The following is a 9,534-nucleotide window of genomic DNA, read 5'->3' on the forward strand; positions in this document are numbered from 1 at the left end:
GTCTCGTCATTAAATAAAATTTCTCGTGAGGTCTGCTTTATCGTTAGCCTTTGGCGTTCAATAGCTTTTATGTTCGGAGAGCTTTCTGAATACCCATCAAATACAACAGCAACATTATCTTTATGATGCCTCCGAATACAGGCTATTAAAATTTTATAAATGTCACCAAAAGTTCCATTCTCTGGCCCCACGACGTGGTTGACAAGAAACCCTCCATCTATAACAAAGAAATTCGATTAATTATTGTCAATATTGCTTTCAGGTACTTGATTGGAAAGATTGTACAGCGACATTTTCGTTTTCCGCATCAATTCACTGCTTTCAAACAGAGACATTGGTACACCCGATAACTCGTACATCAAACAATCCTTCATGTGAATGAAATGTGCACAGTATTCTCTGAAATAACAGAGTTGTATCTACTTCAGTTACATTTTATTCAAGCCCAACAGTTGACATGCACATTGTCCTAAGCCTGCTGGATCTATTAGGCTTCAGAGAACCAAATTTTGGCGAGACAGTAACCATTATTCGAAGAGCTTCTTCACCAACAGACACAGATTTGTAGCAGCTTACTTCCTGAGAAGCTACTTACCCAGATCCTAAAGATACAGTTTCTCCTTATAAGCAAATGGAGTCTGTTATTGCAACTACACTACTGGCCATTAAAATTGCTACACTTCGAAGATGACGTGCTACATACGTGAAATTTAACCGACAGGAAGAGGATGCTGTGATATGCAAACGATCAGCTTTTCAGAGCATTCACACAATGTTTGCGCCGGTGGCGACACCTACAACATGCTGACATGAGGAATGTTTCCAACCGATTTCTCATACACTAACAGCAGTTGACCGGAGTTGCCTGATGAAACGTTGTTGTGATGCCTCGTGTAAGGAGGAGAAATGCGTACCGTCACGTTTCCGACTTTGATAAAGGTCGGATTGTAGCCTATCGCGATTCCGGTTTATCGTATCACGACACTGCTGCTCGCGTTGGTCGAGATCCAATGATACTTAGCAGAATATGGAATCGCTGTGTTCAGGAGGGTAATACGGAACGCCGTGCTGGATCCCAACGGCCTCGTATCACTAGCAGTCGAGATGACAGGCATCTTATCCGCAAGGCTGTAACGGATCGTGCAGCCACGTCTCGATCCCTAAGTCAACAGATGGGGACGTTTCCAAGACAACAGCCATCTGCACGAACAGTTCGACGACGTTTGCAGCAGCATGGACTATCAGCTCGGACACCATGGCTGCGGTTACTCTTGACGCTGTATCACAGACAGGAGCGCCTGCGATGGGGTACCTAACGATGAACCTGGGTGCACGAATGGCAAAACGTCATTTTTTCGCATGAATCCAGGTTCTCTTTACAGCATCGGGATGGTCGCATCTGTGTTCGGCGACATCGCGGTGAACGCACATTGGAAGCGTGTATTCGTCATCGTCATACTGGCGTATCACACGGCGTGATGGTATGGGGTGCCATTGGTTACACGTCTCGGTCACCTCTTGTTCGCATTGACGGCACTTTGAACAGTGGACGTTAGATTTCAGATGTGTTACGACCCGCAGCTCTACCCTTCTTTCGACCCCTGTGAAACCCTACATTTCGGCAGGATAATGCACGACCACATGTTGCAGGTCCTGTACGCGCCTTTCTGGATACAGAAAATGTTCGACTGCTGCCCTGGCCAGCACATTCTCCAGACCTCTTACCAATTGAAAACGTCTGGTCAATGGTGGCCGAGCAACTGGCTCGTCACAATACGCCAGTATGGGCAGCTGTACCTGTACTCGCCATCCAAGCTCTGTTTGACTCAATGCCCAGGCGGGTCAAGGCCGTTATTATGGCCAGAGGTGGTTGTTCTGGGTACTGATTTCTCAGGATCTATGCACCCAAATTGTGTGAAAATGTAATCACATGTCAGTTCTAGTATAATATATTTGTCCAATGAATACCCGTTTTTCATCTGCATTTCTTCTTGGTGTAGCAACTTTAACGGCCAGTAGTGTATCTGTTAGGAACTAGCGCCTGGAGCTAGGCAAATTGCAAGATACGGTAGTTAATGGCGTTGCCTAACGCTCAGGCGGTAGACCAGCCGCCAGGCTCCTCTGATGAGGAAATTCCTGAAGGTACTGTTCTAAAGTGGTGAACAAATTTGCGTGTGTGGTACAGGGGGTGTTACCGAACTATAGGGTTTAAGAGGGGTACCTTGCCGTTTTTATTCACACTGTGCATGTTACCGAAATAGGCGGTCGTAGGAGGGACCCTCTGCATTTTGATTCACTCACATGTTGATGTTGCACTCCCGCGTGGTCACGCTGCAGGACGGCAAAAAACGAGATCTTTGGAAAAGAATAAGTACCCTTAGATGCTTCGCATAACGTTCAATTTCGTCGAATGGTTTTACACGGTCCATAGTGGTTTCATCCCGAACACGAGAAAAATTGCGGTCACGCTGCCCTCCAAAGGTGTACGATCACGCTAAATGGCTATGGAGCCCACGATGTCCTTAGAGAAGCGTTGAAATGTGCGAGGGTGTTAACAGTTTCAAAGGTTTTCAAAAACGTCTTCCTGTTTCCCACTGCACTGCTAACTGTCGTTTTCAATTCGGAAATGTGTGACAACCAAGACCCTAAGGGAACGGGTGGCTTCGTTGACACCCTTTACGCCGCCGTGCGAGGCACTTGAGTGTCGATTCAGAGCGTCGGTGCGTTGAAATGTCTTCCTCGGCCACCAACGAGAAAATCGCGTGGTTTCAGCACTGTGTGTCGCGGTTCTGATCTTCACGGAACAGACGTCAAAAGAAGGTGGTGAAATGTTTGTAAGAGGGGCTGTGACGACCATCTCATCTTGTGACAGGGCGGCAGTGGCGTTGGGCAGTTTTCGGTGAAATTTTGTGCCATTTTGAAATCATTAACCCACCTTGTAGCTCACGTGAATTTTTGATCCGTGGCCTTGGTTTCACATTCTGTTTGGAGCGTCGCTGATTTCCAGGACGACTTTGTAGGGTACCATGTTTTTGCACCATTACAGAGGAAAGTTGTAGGCACCTTCGAGCCAAATTGCAAAGTTATATCTCGTAACGGGGGACAATTATGGGACATCGAAAAAGTGATCCTCTGATCCTCTAATGCTGTTTCACAGTGTATTTATCGGGTATATTGGGGGGTTTCGTGCATTTTCCACCGCAACACACTAAAGCCGTCGGAACACGGACCGTGCTGTCGAACGTTAACATTGGGCGTGCCATGTTCAACGTGCTGCTCAACGCTCAGGTACGATGCGACTTCTGCATACGGTGCGTTGGACCCAGCGTAGTATACGCGATCGCAACGCACTCCAGCGGCAGTTGAGGGATGTTTCTAGGTCGTAAATCACACTATTTACTCAACGGCGCGCGTAAAATTGCCACGTTAGCTCTATTAAAACGCACATTGGTTCAAACGGCCCTGAGCACTATGGGACTTAACATCTGAGGTCATCAGTCCCCTAGAACTTAGAACTACTTAAACCTAACTAACCTAAGGACATCACATACATCCATGCCCGAGGCAGGATTCGAACCTGCGACCATAGCGGTCGCACGTTTCCAGATTGTAGCGCTCGGAACCACTCGGCCATCCCGGCCGGCAAAGTGCACATTTCCTCCATCATCCACGAAAAGGAAAGTACCATGTCCAATCAATAAGTTCCATTACAAACAGTGCAGTACAAATTTGGAATACTTCTCGGCATAAGATAAACATTATTTCATCATTACCACATTTTAGTAAAACCCCAAGCTCAGTCTTTCTTGATTACTGTTCATACCCAGTAGCAGAATCTTGGCAACATGTGAATTACGCAGCGTAAAAGGAAAAAGAGCAAAATATTTTTATACATGTAGCGCAAGCTGTCCTGTAGATTAAGCCAATCGAACAAACTCACCTCTCAAAAAAAGATGAACTTATATTTACTTAACATCAACTATTGTAGAATATACTTATATTACACTAATAATAAAGTATCAGAACCTAACAAAAACGCGAATGTTAGGAAAAATATTTGGAAGTGTAAAGACGCGAACCGCCGCCCCACCTAACAACCCATCAGAGGACAGTGGCGCTATTCACTACGGTAAACCAACACCACACACTGTGAATTTAATCATGTTATCTTACGCCTTGCTGAAAACCTTAATCGTAGATATGTTACTAATTGAAATTTAATTATAATAAATTGTACCAACAACAGTGCGTTTTGGGTGGATCTTCAGTGTGTCGCTGTCTTCAGATAGCCTAGTCTCATAATACACAAGTTACAATAATTGTTTTGCCACGAATATGTTTCTCATTATTTCATTGGAACGAATCACACAGTTAACAACGGGTTTTCCAGTGATTCTCAATTTGCTGGTGCTCAAATACAGCATATATACATATAGGCTTGAAATGAATGACAATATGGCGCCTCACAACTCTGTACTGAAGCGAGACGGCGTTCGTGTGACGTAGATGGCGCTGTGCCATCTCATTGGTCAACGCTCAGACGCACGCTCAGAATACCTGACATGCCAGATACTGCTCTGCACGTTCGGTAGGACTCTCAACGCTCAACGTTCGGATGCCGACGGCTTTACTCGTACCTTGTGTGCTTGGCGTGCCAGCAACCTCACCTGGGAGAGTGTTTGTAAACAGAAGTCGAGGCGCTGTGAACAGTGAACCCTCCTGCAGCCGGCACGGCCTCCAGGGTCGGTAGCCGCGCCACTGTGTTGCATGCGAGTTTTTTTTTTTTTAATTGTTCTCATTTTGTTCGATCTTTTTCGTAGCATTTGTTCGGTGCTGATGTCCCATGACACCCGTTCAAGCTCAGTGTTGGCTGTTGACTCAGTTTTTTTTTATGACAGAGGGGAGCTAGCCCTCTGACCGAACACGTTGAGCTACCGTACCTGCCGAGTCGTCGTATACAGGCTGCGATCGCGGAAGGCTGCTTACGTCCGAGTGGTCACTTGACCCACGTGACACCACCGATGTATCCTTCGGCCAGCTTTATTTGGGGCAGCATAGTACCTCCGGAGGCTTCCTTTCCCCCATCTACTCCTATTCCTCGAACATATCCGCTACACCTCCTGCCGCCTTGATCCCCCTCACTACCTGGTTGCTTCTCTCCAGTCCCTACCCTCTGCCACGTCTTTACTGTTGTGTCCCCCCTACCCTCCATCTCTACACCCTTCATCTCCTTTCCCGAGGTGGCTTCCATCAACTCCCCCTCTCGGATGATGCCCTCTCTCCCTCCATTTATCCCTCCTATCAACACTGATCCTCATCCCCCCCCTCCTTTGCTCCCTCCTTTCCCTGGGCTCCTTCTTCCCCCCTTCCATCCTGTGTTTTCTCCCTGCCTAACCTCTCCCTACTCCCCCCTTCCCCCTAAGTCCTTTTGGATTCCCACCCTCTGCCTTCCCCACTCCCTGTCGTGTCTGCCCAGCACCCCCCACCCCTCTTATGGGTCCTCATCCTCAATTGGCGCCACTCCCCCCTCCCCTCTTCGCTTTTCCTCACCTTCCCCCACCTTTTTTTATTTTCCCATCATCTGACCAGTTTCCCCCCACCTGCTCTCGGCTGTGTTATGTCATATTTCAGTGCAGTGTTGCAGTGACGGTTCAGTGCTGTTTCGTCTTTTCCTGTGTTGCGACCAGAAACCATGCTGTAGCTGGGTGTGAATTTTATGTCTTTTGCGAACAGAACGCCGTGTTTTTTAATTGTCTGTCTATTATTTTCCTGTCTGCTTCGTATGTATTTTATTAGCATCATCATCCCTTTGTTCTATGTTTTAAGTTCCACGATTTTTTCGCCATGTTTCCCTTTGTCTCAGATTTTATCACCTGTTTTTTATTATATATTATCTTCACCTTTTTAAACCAAAGTCTGCAGGGTGAAGAGCGGCATACTAAGCTGCTGCCAGCCCGCCCTCTTCGGGGGGAATCGAAATTCAATAAAGAAAAAAAAAGAAACTCCAGAGGCCTGGGGCTAGGTACGGGGTCCGTACTGATTGTCCGCCCCGATAGCTGAATGGTCAGCGCGGCGGACTGCCGTCCTAAGGGGCTCGCGTTAGATTCCCGGCTCGGTCGGAGATTTTCTCTGCTTAGGGACTGGGTGTTGCGTTCATCTTCATTTCATCCCCATCCGGCTCGCCGGTCGCCCAATGTGGCGTCAAATGTAATAAGACCTGCACCAAGGCGGCCGGACCTGCCACGTAAGGGTGTAAGTAGGCTGTTTAGGTTTTTATGTTGGTAACGCCACGTAGCGCTCTGTATGGAAACCACTGACTGTGCTGTGTGCAGTCTGGGGCTGGTTGGCATTATTGGAATATTCGCTATTGTAGTGTTGGGCAGTTGGATGTGAACAGCGCGTAGCGTTGGACAGTTGGAGGTGAGCCGCCAGCAGTGGTGGATGTGGAGAGAGAGATGCCAGAGTTTTGAGATCGGACGATATGGACGTGTGTCCGTCAGAAAGAGGAAATTTGTAAGACTGGAAATCATGAACTGATATATATATCCAAGTTCATGATGTCCAGATGATAATCCAGATATATATATACTATGACTTTTGAACACTATTAATGTGAATACCAGGTGATCAAAAAGTCAGTATAAATTTGAAAACTGAATAAATCGCGGAATAATGTAAATAGAGAGGTAGAAATTGACACATATGCTTGGAATGATATGGGGTTTTTTTAGAACCAAAAAAATACAAAAGTTCAAAAAAATGTCCGACAGATAGTGCTTCATCTGATCAGGATAGCAATAATTAGCATAACAAAGTAAAACAAAGCAAAGATGATGTCCTTTACAGGAAATGCACAATACGTCCACCATCATTCCTCAACAATAGCTGTAGTCGAGGAATAATGTTGTGAACAGCACTGTAAAGCATTTCAGGAGTTATGGTGAGGCATTGGCGTCGAATGTTATCTTTCAGCATCCCTAGAGATGTCGGTCGATCACGATACACTGGCGACTTCAGGTAACACCAAAGCCAATAATCGCACGCACTGAGGTCTGGGGACCTGGGAGGCCAAGCATGACGAAAGTGGCGGCTGAGCACACGATTATCACCAAATGACGCGCGCAAGAGATCTTTTACGCGTCTGGCAATGTGCGGTGGTTCTAATAAAGCCCCATGTCATTCCAAACATGTGTGTCAATTTTTACCTCTCTATCTACATTATTCCGTGGTTTATTACGTTTTCAAATTTATACTGACTTTTTGATCACCTGGTACATTCTTTGTTCTCTATGAGAGTCTTTCATTTGCTAATTATACCTATCAGTAGTTAGTGCCTTCAGTAGTTAGAATCTTTTATTTAGCTGGCAGTATTGGCGCTCGCTGTATTGCAGTAGTTCGAGTAACGAAGATTTTTGTGAGGTAAGTGACTCATGAAAGAGGTTATTGTTAGTCAGGGCCATTAATTTGTAGGGATTATTGAAAGTCAGATTGCGTTGCGCTAAAAATATTGTGGTCAGTTTAGTAATGATCAGAATAAGTAAAGGGAGAAATGTCTGAGTACGTTCAGTTTGCTCAGCTGTTTGAAAATCAAATAACGTTAGAGGTTTTCCAGCAGTCATGCCTAATTTTTCTAAGGGGACGTTTGAAGGGGCCTCCCGGCCAATGAAAACCAAACGCTCATTTCCATTTACCGTACTGATTGTAGGGGAACGTCCATGCGGTCTCGATGGCGAAATAAAATACAATCTCTCTCATCAATTCGCCGAAAATCAAAGTCCTAAACTGTTCACAAGTTCTATGTCAGCTCGGAGCCCTCATGTGCTACTGTACGAAAAGATTTACGCACACACTACAGAGCACAGAACACGTCAACGGAATTACAATGAAATGAACATCCTTAACTGCTTACAGGCGTTGGGATACGTCAACGGGGACAGATGAAAATGTGTTCCCCGACCGGGACTCGAACCCGGGATCTACCGCTTACATGGCAGACGCTCTATCCAGCTGAGCCACCGAGGACACAGAGGATAGCGTGACTGCAGGGATTTATCTCTGGCACGCCTCCCGCGAAACCCACATTCTCAACGTATTGTCCCGCACTACATTCGTAGTGCCCCCGCCCATTATACTCATTACCCGCGGCGCGTTGCCGATTCCCGTAACAGTTCGGGCACTGTTTGTGCCTTTAAATATATATATATACACTTCAATGGGCCCCGAAAATGTGGTTGGACTTAAAACTCTGGCTACGTTTTGATTATTGGGCACCAACTCACATTCGTCGCAATGTACGGTACCCATTCTTCCGCGAAAGTATTTAATATAAATGTAGTCAGGATTTGCTATGCAAAAATCACTTACGCACTAGCGTAATTTTTAAAGTTTCACAAATTCGAGTTTATTTCCAACAAAAACACAGAAAAACCGAAAGTCACAGTGCACAATAAATTAATTTCTGAGCCCGACAGTGTTTATGACCTTGGAGGCGGTTGAATAAACCAAGATTAATTGCATGAATTATCTTTAGAAAACCATTAAAGTTTCACAGTATCTCAAACTATAAATTCCACAATGGCTACACAGTGAAATCTTATAAGTGAGGCTTGTATCACACGCAACCCGAGAAATAACAACTCCATCAGATGCCGTAAAGTTTCTATGTCCGAAAGTAGGAAGTGTGAATAATTCACGCACGCGAACTAGCGGCTATTTCACCGCTCATCAGATAAAACTTTCTCCTGACACGGACTAACACAGCCTGGCCGCCTGCAACGGCGTCCGAACCTAGACCCCGATCCAAATTGCCGCTGTTCACCCAAGAAAGATCGGTCAAGCACCCTTGAAATCAGTTGAACTACTGATTGTGAAAACTGCTGAAATTCTTCATTTTAAACTTTTATACGCATATAATGCATGAAATCACACGTGAATTTTCAGGGAAATATTATGCTGTTATCAGTTCTCTTTTATGTACCATATTTTGTTTATAAGCAATAATTTCTATGGTTTTCCTCCGTTTTCGGATTTATAACTGTAAATATTAGCAAACAATTTAATTTATACAGTAAACAGTTTCCTACGTATCTAAAGTTTACACTACTGCAGCAACTTTTAATATTTATCTATTTATTTAATAAGACAATCCACTTTTCGACCTCTCATTTAAATATATGAGTAATTTCAGTAAATCTACTTGGACAGTGCGATAAAGTTCTACGAGATGAAATGGTAGACAACTCGTTTGTTGCAATCGGATAACGAGTTGCCGAGATATTCTCTTTTACAGTGCAGAAATTATTTATAACATAAAACTCACAATAACTTGTAAACTAATTCAGATATCAAAGGCCCTTCTTCACACGCGTAGTTCAAATGTGGGTGAAATCTTATGGGACTTAACTGCTAAGGTCATCAGTCCCTAAGCTTACACACTACTTAATCTAAATTATCCTAAGGACAAACACACACACACACACCCATGCCCGAGGGAGGACTCGAACCTCCGCCGGGACCAGCCGCACAGTCCATCAC

General features: G+C 45.1%; 1 non-coding gene across 1 annotated transcript; it reads right to left on the reverse strand.

Annotated features, from left to right (window-relative positions):
- Positions 1–7,948: 7,948 nt before the first annotated feature.
- Positions 7,949–8,022, reverse strand: Trnat-ugu (transfer RNA threonine (anticodon UGU)). Its single transcript has one exon. It is a non-coding gene; the product is annotated as a tRNA-Thr (tRNA).
- Positions 8,023–9,534: the final 1,512 nt, after the last annotated feature.

Source organism: Schistocerca serialis, chromosome 10, assembly GCF_023864345.2.
Source record: "Schistocerca serialis cubense isolate TAMUIC-IGC-003099 chromosome 10, iqSchSeri2.2, whole genome shotgun sequence".
Lineage (NCBI taxonomy): Eukaryota > Metazoa > Arthropoda > Insecta > Orthoptera > Acrididae > Schistocerca > Schistocerca serialis.